General features: G+C 42.1%; 1 protein-coding gene across 1 annotated transcript in view; it reads left to right on the plus strand.

The window, feature by feature from the left end:
• Nucleotides 1-12,686, plus strand: part of LOC147678454 (extracellular calcium-sensing receptor-like) — a 110,311-nt gene that overhangs the window by 71,255 nt on the left and 26,370 nt on the right. The gene's annotated exons all lie outside the window — the stretch shown is intronic.

A 12,686-nucleotide genomic window follows, 5' to 3' on the forward strand; every position in this document is an offset into this window, starting at 1 on the left:
GAATCGGTAAAATCCGATTCGGTATTATCCGAATCGTATTTTACCGAATCGGTTTCTTCAATGCATTCCTATGGGCTTTTTCCCCATGGGTGTGTTTTCATGGCTACGATTCTATGATTGCCGATTCGGATTTTACCGAATCGGCTTTTACCGATTCGGTGTTAGCCGAATCAGGACTATCCGAATCGGTGTTAGCCGATTCGGTAATTTCCGATTCGTTGTTGGCCGATTCGGTACTTCCCGATTCGGTCCGTGCCGATTCGGAACGTACCGATTCTCATTACCGATGCCGACCGAATCGGTATTCATTCGCTTTTTTTTCCCTACATCTCGTTTTCCGATTTCAGAATACCGATTCGGACCGCCTCGGTATTTTGAAATCGGAAAATCGCTTTTACCTACATCGGGCCCTTAGTGATTTGCCCAGAATCTCAGGATGTTGAGCCGACGCCGAGATTCAAACCTGGTTCTCCAACTCCGGAGTCGGCAACTCTGGCCATGGACTCAACATCCTCTACCGAATTTCATGGCTAGTAGTTAGTTCTGTTTTAGATGGCACTAACAGGAGAAATCGGCTGGTGCAATCTGCCACCTGAGGAGAGCTCCGGCACTTATGTTTTTTACAAATTAACCACTGCTCTGCATGGCTGGCTCCTCGGTATAAAGTCGGTCTGCGGAGTGAAGCTGCTTACTCTATGCCATCTTTGCCAGTGTAGCATTCCGCTCCTGTCCCATACCCTGTGCTGCACTAAAGGACACACTACGCAACCAGTCAGCTGCCCATTTATTTATAGCTGTTGGCCATGCTGATGTGGGCCGAGCTCAGGGGAGCTGGGAGGCTCACTACACTGGCCACAGACCTTCTACACTTGCTGTTGTCAAGGTTTGCTGTGATTAGATCAAATTAGGACTCAGTCTTGGTCAGGATTTCTGTTTAGTCCCTTTAGATACTGAGAGTATCATGATGGGGATGACACACAAGCAAATAAGCAATCAAGCTTTATTGTTGTTGGCAATCTGATTTCCCTCTGGCATTTTTTGTGCCATTGAAAGGATATTGCAAGTCCTCACATTAACAATTGGATACAATAGGTTCTTGATATATTTTTATTTGAGGAACGGCTGTCCATATACTACAACAAACTAGGAAATGTAAGTTGCCACGAGTGATATTCAGTTTAAAATTACTAGTTACTGGCTGATGATCTATACTACTATTATAAAGAGAGAACAGAAACCTTTGGGCAAGGTAAACTCGGGAACCACAGCGCCAATCCACACACCCAATACATTGTTGTAAACCACAGGGTGTGTAGATGGACATAGGCTGCATAAAATAAAAAATAAACGTAAATTAAAAAAATAAAGTTTAAAAAAAAAGTAGTCCCCTAAAACAAGCGCCGGCCGCGACGTAGCGCTGACCACGACCTACACCTGCGTGATGACACGCGGGGAGGAGCGGTGACGAGCGGCAAAGTGCGGCGAGGAGTGAAGAGTGGCGAGGCGGCTCAGGTAAGGCGAGGCGGGAGGCGGGAGGCGGTCCGGGCAATGTCGGGGCTGCCGTGGGCCCGGGAGTGGGGGCTAAGTCCGAGCGCGGCTGAGGTAAGGCGTGAGGCGGGAGGGAGGCGGGAGGCGGGCGGGCGGGGGGCCAGGGTGGGACTAAAGAAATATTCAAAATACAGCCCCCAGCCCCCTTCTGCCCCCGGGCAATGCCGGGGCGGGCTGGAGGCGGGCGGGAGGCAGGCGGGCGGGCAGCGGTACAAGCAATGTCGGGGCGGGCGGGATGGCGGGGGGCCCGGCCGGGACTACACTAATACTCAAAATGCAGCCCCCAGCCCCCTTCTGCCCCCGGGCAACGCCGGGGCGGGCTGCTAGTAATAATATAAACCAAAAAGTGGCTGAGACTGACAATTGCCAACTTTGGATTACAATCAGTTATAGACTATTTATAGCTGATATTCGGTTTTGCCTTTGTATTTATCATTTGATTGAGCAATCCTAATTATAATATAGATAAATAATCATTCTATGTTTCCGCACACCAATGCTTGTATTTTACTTTTTAAAAGAGAGTCTAGTGCAGTCTCTAATTAGCAGCCCTAGTATCTCACGCTGTGCTCAGGATTGTTCTTGGCTGTCATTCGTTTCTCATTTTTAGGACACCTGCTTTCTATTATTCTGTGCTGATACAAGGCAACTTCTTTGTGTGCATTTACTGAACAAGAGCTTTGTAACCCTTAAGTATCAGTAAATCACTAAAGTAAGACTTTAGCAGCAAAAACACACATAAAATCTTGGTAAGTATAACCCTTGTCCTCGGTGCTTCGGCAGTTTGTTGTCGTGAAGCCCATACATTGTTATTCCATGGAGACCATTTCCAATTGTGAATGCCTCACCATCTCCTTTTGGGAGGTAGTAAAATATTAATGATTTGCAACCATATTTTAGTCACAAAATATTACTAGATCCCCGAGGGATTTGGAAGTGATGCACTGAACACACCCCTTCCAAATACTGATTCAGTATATATTTCCAGAACCAAATTGCAATTCAGTTGGATTCAGTAACATCTTACTGAATCATCAACTGCGTTTTGTGAATTAAACATTTTTATTTAGTGGTCAGAAAGTTTCTGATTTCACAACTCAGAGCCTTACTGACCACAAAATAGCTTAATACATGAGGGCCTAAGTATAAAAATTAATAAAGGTGAAATAATGAAATGTCATAATTGAGTTAAATGTTTCCTATTCTTTTTTTTCTTAGACACACGTACCTAAACTCCAATGAGGGAGATCCAGTGCTCTATATAGTTTTTTCAGTAGAAATTGGGTTTTTGGTTAAGTGCGGGTATGAACCCTTCTCAAGTAAAAGTCACAATATGGTCAGGGTGTATCAGAAAAAGTCACTAAATGAACCTACGCTTAACCCTCTGGTGGCTTGGCCCAAAAGCAGTCAGGATTGAGTTAAAGGTAATTTGTTAAGAATGTATTCAACATTTCAACAGGAATAAAATGAAAACACAACTCAAGAAAAATCCCAAACCAATTTAGATGATTTGACAACAAAATAACACGTTTCCAATGAGTAAAACTGTAGTTATGAATTTTTAGGTTTTTGGTGTACTCCAGCGCCTAAAAAAAACAAGTTGAAAATCGCAAAAATCTAGTCACATGAGACTGGGGCAAAGTTGGAAGATATGGCTGACCATGATTGAGTGATGTACTGGTCCCAGGAAGCTTGTTTCCTTCCCAGTGAAAGAATTGGCTTGGTAGTTTGGTCTGCCCTGTTCCCATGATGCACTGGGCCAGGGACAGACTAATTTGCATATAGCCGAGTTCTGAGCTGGGATGGTGCAGTGAGCTAAAAAACGGTGTTGGATCAAGCCCTGATCTCTTGACTGGGTGAGAGTATTCTGCTTAATTCAGAAACTCTATCCATCACCACCCCCTGTTGTTTAATCATGATTGAGTGATGGTCAGATACTAGAAGAGGATTGGCCTACCTTCAGACTCATAGGAAATTTTAGAGGAAGATGTCTGAGAAGGTAAATAAGGTAAAGTTTAGTAGGTATGGGGAGCCAGCAGGATCCAAAGAAGAGGCGTCATCTGGGTGAAGTTGCAGTGAAGATTTCTATGTTGGTACTTTGTAACTTTTTGGGAAGTTAAAAATATCCAGTAGGACAAAGCAACATGCTTTAACTGATGTGAGCTCCTGGAGTCAGGATACACTTCTAGAGTGACGCACCTGAACAGAATAATCTGCTGTGGAGACGAACATAGTCGGAGCTGTTGGGAAAGCAAGCTCACTGCTGATGCACCTTTGGCAGATTGATGAGATGTTAGGTCCTAGGTTCACCTCGGTTCTCATGAAACTTTATGGCAAAATCCAAAATTTTGGATTTTGGCTGGTTGGGCACATTTAGCACCACTTCCAAGGGTCCAGAACTGGAGGATAAGGTGTGCTACCACTTGAAGGGTCAGGACTGGCTTCAGCCTGGGACAAGGTGCACTTTAAAAGCTCTTTGAGATTTTTGTGTCCCAGTGGCTCTGAACAAGAGGCCAGCAAAGTAACCCGTGATGTCACTCTGGTGGTCCTGGGTTCCAGCAGCAAGGTTGTCCTCCAGCAGCAGGGCGGTCCTCTGAGAGTTCAAGGCAGGCAATCCTCTTAACTCCAAAGAGGGCCTCAAGCAGCAGGTCAGTCCTCTGATATGCAGGACAAGCCTTCTGGGTGTCGTTTGCAGATCCGGGAGTGAACTGAAGAATGAGTCTGAGGGCAGTATTTTTGTTCCTGGTGCCAGCTTTTAACTGGGAAAAGTTTTCCCTCTCAGATGATTCTGGAATTTCCTGCCTCCTTGCCCTGGTTCCAGGATGTCTGGGGTCACAAAAAGACTGTGAAGTCTTTTGTGTGTATGCTGAGACAGCTCCTTTGAAGTGTGAGTTGGTGCCATGGCCTGGATTATCTATTCCTAATGATATGTTATCAATCAATCAATCAATCAATCAATCAATCAATCAATCAATCAAAGAACTTCATTTTGATAATTGTAGATCATAAAAGTACACCATAAAACAAGACACTTACAACACACAGATACATATAAGACATACAATTATAAATAATCGTTCGCTATCTATTTACAGTAGCAGCACAATTGAGTAATAGGAATGCATAATTATTTGTACCATGAAAATTCATTACAATAGTAGTATGGTGAAGTAATGAAAATTACATCATTATTTGTACCTAAGTTCTTCCTCATAAGATATTCAAAAAACCGCAATAAAATATACAAAAAAACTTTAAAAATGTACCCCTTGACAACATGGACAATTTCCTTTAACCCTGTCTCCTGCTTTGCCCCATTTGCCTTTAAAATTATTAACAGGTAGGCTGCCATACCTAAACAGCAGGTATAATTTCATTGCTAGCAGGGTTAATTTCCATCTATCGTGGCCTCAAACGACGATATTTGTTTAAAATAAATAAAAGCAACCAAAAGTGATCTCTTACAATTCATTATTAAATCATTGTCAGCAATGCCCCAGTTTGCAGCTTTAAGACTGAGTTTACTAATCTGACTAAGGGTTTCTGGTTGACTTATCATGTTATCATGACCCTTCTTAGGTCCCTCAAGTAATTATACACACATATGAGATTCATTCCATACTTTCAGATGATTCTGTGCTTGCCGCAAATGTGCCCCAGGAATGCTGTGCTGTGCTTACAACTGATATGCAGTGGTTTCAAAACTTTAGAAAACACTACATGCTAGCCAATCACATCCCTTACATACTCTGCAGTGATTAAAACATTTAATCACTACAGAGTATGTAAGGGCACAGAGTGGTATTTGGCAGCACTATTTTCATAGCATAGCACAAACTGCACCCTTGTATCCACTTATGAACATGAGTGTGCATTCTGTGCTGAGCCCACTTTGCTCAGTAGTGAATTCTGAAGAAATTCTTAGAATTTTAATGGCATTCTGCACATGTCAGTAGAATTAAACTCTACCAATTTCAGCCATCCCTAGTCATAAGTACTTACTCTGTACCACTAGACATTAGAATAAACGTCCACCTCATATTCAAAGGTTCTTATATGTGTTTTAGGTGACAGTGCTAAAGCTACTTATATTGCAGCAGTTCGTTAATGTAATTTTCATTTTGTTTTGCACTCTGTGCATTCTTTTTTAACCTTTCATCTATTTTACAAAAGAGATCTTGTGGGAAGCACTGTAGTGGCGAGATCTCGCAAGGATGCTCTAAATCACGGCTGCCATCTTGGAGGAACTCTGCATCTATAAAAACGCAGCCGCTTCCACATTCCAATGCTTGTTGTCATCACAGTTTGGAGAGAAGCAGCTCCTGATATATGGCGTTCCCAAGGATGCAACAATCTGAGAGTGTGTTGGTGCAGGACAACTCAGCAGACTTCAGGTGACGAATCTCTAGTCTGCAAGGTGTGTAAGGCTGGTTATTACTGTGTACATCTCAGATTCATGGTAAGACCTTTCTAGTTATAAATTGAGTGTGACCTATTCCAAAGGCTGATTCCAGTGAACTAGATGATTGGGTAATCCCAATCAGTGCTGGATTTTGCTGAGCTTGTGAATAATACCTTGAGGTACCCTACTGTTGAGAGGTTCCTGAAAGCAGGGCCGGACTGGCTACCGGGCAGTTTGGAATGCTGCTGAGCTGGGGGCTGATTTTGTTCATGGAGAACTGTGGGTGCTAAACGAAATTCGTTTTGCTTTAATTATTTCGAAGCACACGCAGGTCTCAATGAACAAAATCAGCCCCCACCGCAGTGAAATCCCCCCCCCCCAGCTCGGCAGCATTCCAAATTGCCCGGTAGTCAGTCCGGCCCTGCCTGAAAGGAACAGTACATTGGCAAGCACATTTTTGGACATTTGGTGAAAACATAGCTACAGTATTGTTGGTGCGGATATCTTCCTTCCCCTCATCTGGCCACTCCGAACTTCTGGTTCTACAAAATGTCAGAGTCGGTGTAGCCGGAAGGTGGGCAGCTGGAGAGTAGTGCTCCAGAGGAACTTTGGATCTTGTGACCCCTTTGTGACATTGTCTGTGAGGAATACTCAAAGCCCAACTGTTAACTACACCTAGTCAAGTGAGCCAGGACACAGGCTGCAGGCACAAATATTTAAGACAAAAAAATGCATATTTTCTAAATGTCGCATTTCCAGGATTGGAATGAAAATCTAACTTTACAGTTAAAGAGGATTTTAAACTACAACTTTTTCAAGAGCAAACATGATTTTTTTTCCTATTAACATAGAAAAGTTATCACTTATTGAATGAAATAAGGTAACCCAAAGTTATCCTATGGGAGACATAGGCCTCCTCCTGCTAAGAGTTCTTCACTACCAGTAATGTAAAGCTTGAACTTGCATGTCCAACTTTATAAATATACTGCACCCTGCCCTAAGGGCCGTTTTGGGAATACCTTAGGGGTGACCTGTATGAATTAGAAGAAAGGCTTAGGCCTGGTAAACTGGCTATCTTGCAAAGTCAAATTGACAGTTCAAAACTGCACACAGGTTGCAATCGCAGGCCTAAGACATGTTTTAAAAGCCTACATAAGTGGGTGGCACAATGCGTGATGCAGGTCGACTAGCACCACTTATTTACAGGCACTGGGAACATGGAGTATCACTAAAGTAGGGACTGATAAGGCAATTAAATCTGCCGATTGGTTGCAAACCGTGTTTAGGGGAGAGAGCACAAACACTTTAGCAGTGGTTAGCCGTGGGAAGTGCACAGAATCCTGGAAGTCAACAAAACAGGTTCCAAAGCAGGAGGAGTAAAGGCAAAATGTTTGGGTGTGACCTTGCAGAGAGGGCCAAGTCCAACAGTGCTGTAGGTCAGAATTTAAAATAACACTTTAGATAGTATTCTGAAAGCATCATGAAAGCTGAATGACCTGCATCAAACGCTCCTATAGAACTTTGAGCATTTCCAATCAGCACTGTGCATTGCTCGTTATTGTTAGGGTTTGTGCACAGCAAAGAGCATGTCCCCTCTCATTGCACTAGTGGTCTCTGTATTAGCTCTATTTAAACATACTGTTGAAAGCCTTTCTTGTTATCTCAGCCCCTCCCTAAGACTTCTGTGTATGTTGCTCAATGTATTCACAAGTTTGGACATTGCTGTCTTGTTTGCACATTGGACCTTGCTTTTACCAAGGCTTATTTAGTGCACTCCTCCCTAGGCCATGTGTTACATCAACTCATTAGCATAATAACTGAAGCTCTGCACACCTGCTTGTGAGAACCACACCCAGTTATTCGAACCACACCCAGCTCTTCGAAGCACACCCAGCCCTGTCTATAAAAGGCAGCCCCTGAGCCTCACCCAGTGCTTGTGCTCGTCTACCTCCCACTTACCTGAGAACAGATCCTTCGCTGCTGGCACTCCTGCTCTCTCCAGACCTTCATTGGCTTCAACGGGCGCGGCTGCTGGCTCTTCCTTCTTCCGGTTTCCGGCTCCTTCTTGCCTCAGCCCCTCTTCTGTCCACTGCAACCGACCTGCAAAAGAGAAAGAGGACAAGGTTAGACTGATCAGTATCCCTTTTCAGCAACAAGTAAGTGCAAAACCTTTTATTACCTGAAAGAACTTTGTCGGCGATTTCTGGATTCATGTAAAGACAATTTGGAACAAGATATCTCCCACGAACTTTGTGGTTCAAACCCTTTGTTACAAGAATACTTTGTGGAACTTTGTGAAATAAACATTGTTTTACATGGAACTTTTTAAGAATCGAACAGAGGAAACCATTGACAGCAAGGCAAACAGTAAATCAAGGACTTGCACAAATTACCTGCTGTATTTTGATGTAAAAGTACAGTATTTGTTTTATAAAAAGTCTGGAAGTGTTTGAAAAGTGAGTTTGCTATTAAGAATTTAGGCTTTAGGTATAATAATGTGAATTTTAGACGTTGGTAATTCTGATAATGATATTCGTTTGATTTTACAGAAGTTTTACAGTAATAGAAAGCACATCCCAGAACAGTAACACATTCTAAACCTGGAAGCTTGAGACCAGGATCCAAGAGGTACTTTTAGAAGAGAATTTCTAATAGATTAAGGTTTAGTCAGGAACACATTTAGGGATAGGTTGCACTTATCTGTTCTTTGTTTATGTTTCATTAGGCACCAGTTTCTACAGAAGTCAGAGAGGGCCGCAGATTTTAGCAGCTCTTCTACAGTGGAAACGCAAGAACGGTGTTGTCTCTCTTTTTTATTTTATCCACTTCCCCCCTTCCCTTGAGCTTCTGGTTCTTAGTGCACTGTTTAAAACTAGTGTGCTGGAACAAGCAGTTTCAGGGTGGGGTCGGACTGTCTTCAATCTCCATCAGAACTGAACAGAAACTCAGGTGACCTGGGCTTTGACAGTTATCTGAATAGCTAAATATCAGAAGAGGGGTCTATATAGATACCAGTGCACTGCAAATGAAGAAGTTATAAAATTAGGTTGAATCATTTTTGACATATTCAACATACACAACAAACACTCATGATTATTTACAATAGTTACATATAAAGGTGACAGATTAGGACTGTACAAACCACAATACTACAAAATGTATACAAAAACATGAACCATAATTTTTTTACTTTATTATTGCCTTAAATTTCTAGCACCAAAAAAACCCTAGCAGGACCTCCTATACTGTATGGGTCTTGTTGGGCAACAATGCTAGATCATAATCAGTCATATTCTGTCACCTTTATAGGTCACTCATGACGAGGTCAGCTAGTCATGAGCTACGGCGCTCCGGTGCTCATGACGAGCTGAGCTCGTCATGGCCACACCCGTTCCAATGGAACGTTCAGCACAGCAGGAAAATCAGCCCAGCGTGCGAGCGTTCCATGGAACGGGCGTGGTCATGACGAGCTCAGCTCGTCATGAGCACCGGAGTGCCGTAGCTCATGACGAGCTGACCTCGTCATGAGCACCAAAGGGGTTAACAAGGCTAACCATCTATTGGTAAATCAGTCCAAAACTAAAGTCCTGGTTTTCGGTAGTTACTGAAGGAAGAAGCTGGCAACTTGGCAATTGGAAGGTAAGACCATTACTACAGCATTACATTATAAATATCTGGGTGTGTGGTTTAGTTAAACTGCTTTTGCTGCTGGCAAAGTTAAAGACCTTAACAAGAAAGCAGCAGCTATTACTGATGGAATTGGTCAACTGAATCACTTATTAAGTAGTGCTTCTGCTTCTCCTATTTTAAGATTAATAAAGCCAACCTTAACCCCAGCCCTGCAGTATGGTCACTTTGCTTATCCTGGCGCACTGGACGATATGTTGCAGTCATGTCACATTAGAGCATACCAACAAATATTCCATCAACTGCGACACGTCCGACGCTCCAGATTAAGACTTGAGCTAGGGTTAGTAATTCAATCAATCGAGTGTAAGGCATCCATGTTAAAAATGTTCATCAAGTGCAGGACGACCCCCAAGAATTCGGTAAAATATCTTTTGAAAACGATTTCTGAAAAAACCTAGTAACCCATGGTCAAGACAACTTAATGGGGCGATTTTGTTACTCAACATTGTGGTGTCTGCCTTGGGGGAAGGTGATTACCCATATCGGGCATGGAAGACAGCTATGAACAAGCAAATGAAAGCGTCTTTCTGGGAACAGGACTTGCATACCGTTGAGTGCCAAGGAGTGGCACAGTCCCTAAAGGATTACAATTATGTTGGGGATTCACAAAAATGCTTTTCTGATCTCATTAATGCAAATACTCAGGATCAAATCCTCTTCATGAGAGTGCTTGCGCTACCAATAAGAGATATTTACCCGTGCTGAGTTGGCTTAGGGGGCAACACCAATTGCAGGCTATGCTACAATTATCGAGAATTGTGGTTTCATTTGTTATGCTGTTGCCCTGCCCTAGATCATCAAAGGTGACTATTGTTAAAACCTATTTTTTTGGCAGAGGTAGTTCGTTCTTGTGCACAGGCATCTTACTTTAGCTTCAGCTATAGATCCCCTGGGGTGCTGGGGAGATGTGCTTAATTTGTCTGTATTTTGAATCAATTGTTGTTGTATTGTTGAATGCCCGGGTGATGGCCCTTCCATTGAAAGAACGTCAGTTAACAATTACATCATTTACATCAAGTACTGAGCTACCTGCTCAACAGTTGGGGTGTAAATAAGATCGGATTTGGAAGAAGTTCTCCCTTAAGATAAATGGAGCCCGATAGTTGGGATTAAACCTTCTGAGAAAGAATGCCTTGCATTTTAATTGCTCCCAAAAGAAGATTAGAATGGGCATTTATGTGGGTACCCTTGTATTTTGGCATTCCCCTTTGGAGAGGGAGGCATCAAGAGGGTATGCCTGAGATAACAGGAGGGACAAGTCCAATAGGCATTGAGCTCAAGCAGGTATATTGGAGACTTTAAGTATGATAAGACTGGAGTGCAATACTCACTTTGTCCTCCTAGATTGTACTGATGGATTGGTGCCCTTGGAAAGGTTTTTAGGCATTATTGTAATTTGGTTAACCATATTTATAAAACAGCTCAGTGTATATATTTCCAACTTCATATTATGAACACTATATATTGAGTATGAATCTTAGTGGTTATGTGATTATGTTTTATTTAATAAAGGAAATTGTTCATTTTAGATTGGGTTAGATCTATGCACTTGGCAATTTAAATAAGGTATACTATGCAGATTGCCCGAATAATGGAATATCTCTGATTTTATTGTTAATTAAGTATTTGAAAATATAGAGTATCATGCTGATTTCTTTTTTAATGTTATGGGTTGAATCAACTATACAATAAATGTATTAGAGATTACATGTACCATGTGGAATGGTGAAAGAGCAATGCGACTGGGGTCATAAATATGGCCCTACATTACACTGTAATGAGGAAGGCAAAGGGCATCCTTAGCACAGTGCCTGAATTATAAGTGTTTGGAAATCACATGTCATAATACAGAAGTTCCTGTCCCTGCACCACATTGAAGGGCAGAAATGGACATGGGTAATTATGGACAGGGCTCCTGTTTTCAGGATTCATCCCTTGTTATTCTGTGGTAGCCTGCCTCAGCACAAACATAAGGAGTGCAATTGTAGTGGCTACTATTTTCCACTTGCACCAGAATTCAAATGCATTCAAGCGTTTAGTGAGATATGGGCATCAAGGACTGCCCATGTACTTTTTGTTAAAGATTGCAGCTATGTACTTAATTAACAAACAAGACACCTAGTTGGGATGCATTACAAGCACATGGGTAGCATGCAATATTCTTCCCTTCCCTAATTGAGCTTATAAATAAATAAGCATAGGGCATATGACACCTGTCTTGCACCCCTCAATCCCTGTTCAAGGCTTCATCTAATTTACTTCTTTTTTTAAGACAGGGTTGTACCTGTAGGACAGTGCCTAATTTGAGCCAGTAATTGAACACTTACTTTTTCTGCATCAGACTTTGGCCCAGTGCGAGAGAGAGAAAAACACACAAGGGAGAAAGAAGCAGAAAGAGAAAGATATAAACACCATATCAAAAGGAGAAAACAGGAACCTGCTAGAGTGAAATAAAGTGGAAGGAGGTGTCCGTTTGTGGTGGGTTAAGTGTCATGAGGTGGACACAAGACTGCATAGCCTTTGTATTTGGCACACCCACATTCATTGAGGCTGGCTGGAGAATTCTGAGCTAAACCACAGTCCCTGCCATTTATCCTTTTACAAATTAAGCACTGGGAGATTGTACTGTAAATACCGGCTTGTTTTGATCACAATACCTGCATCTGGCATGATCATTACAGTCTAAGGTATTAAATTCATCCAATATAATCTCCTGCGAGAATGATTCCTGGAAAAACATTTACCTAATGGGGCATTACTAGTTGCACAATGTCTGTCTTTGGGGGTGAATATTGTTTAATAATAGCAGATGTGCACATCTGGTCTTTACAAGTCCCCTTTTCAATGTGCATTGCAAATTATTTTCCCTTTCTGGTCTAATAATATTGCAGGGAAACACTAATAACACTGTTTTTTGAGAGACTGAAGCACAAACTTGAGAACATACTTATGGCGAACCTACATTTACATCTACATATTGAAAGAAAATTAGGTAAATGTTATCAATATGGGAGATACAATCTCAATAAAATTGGCATGAAATATA

Source organism: Lissotriton vulgaris, chromosome 12 (genome assembly GCF_964263255.1).
Source record: "Lissotriton vulgaris chromosome 12, aLisVul1.2, whole genome shotgun sequence".
In the NCBI taxonomy this organism is placed as follows: domain Eukaryota; kingdom Metazoa; phylum Chordata; class Amphibia; order Caudata; family Salamandridae; genus Lissotriton; species Lissotriton vulgaris.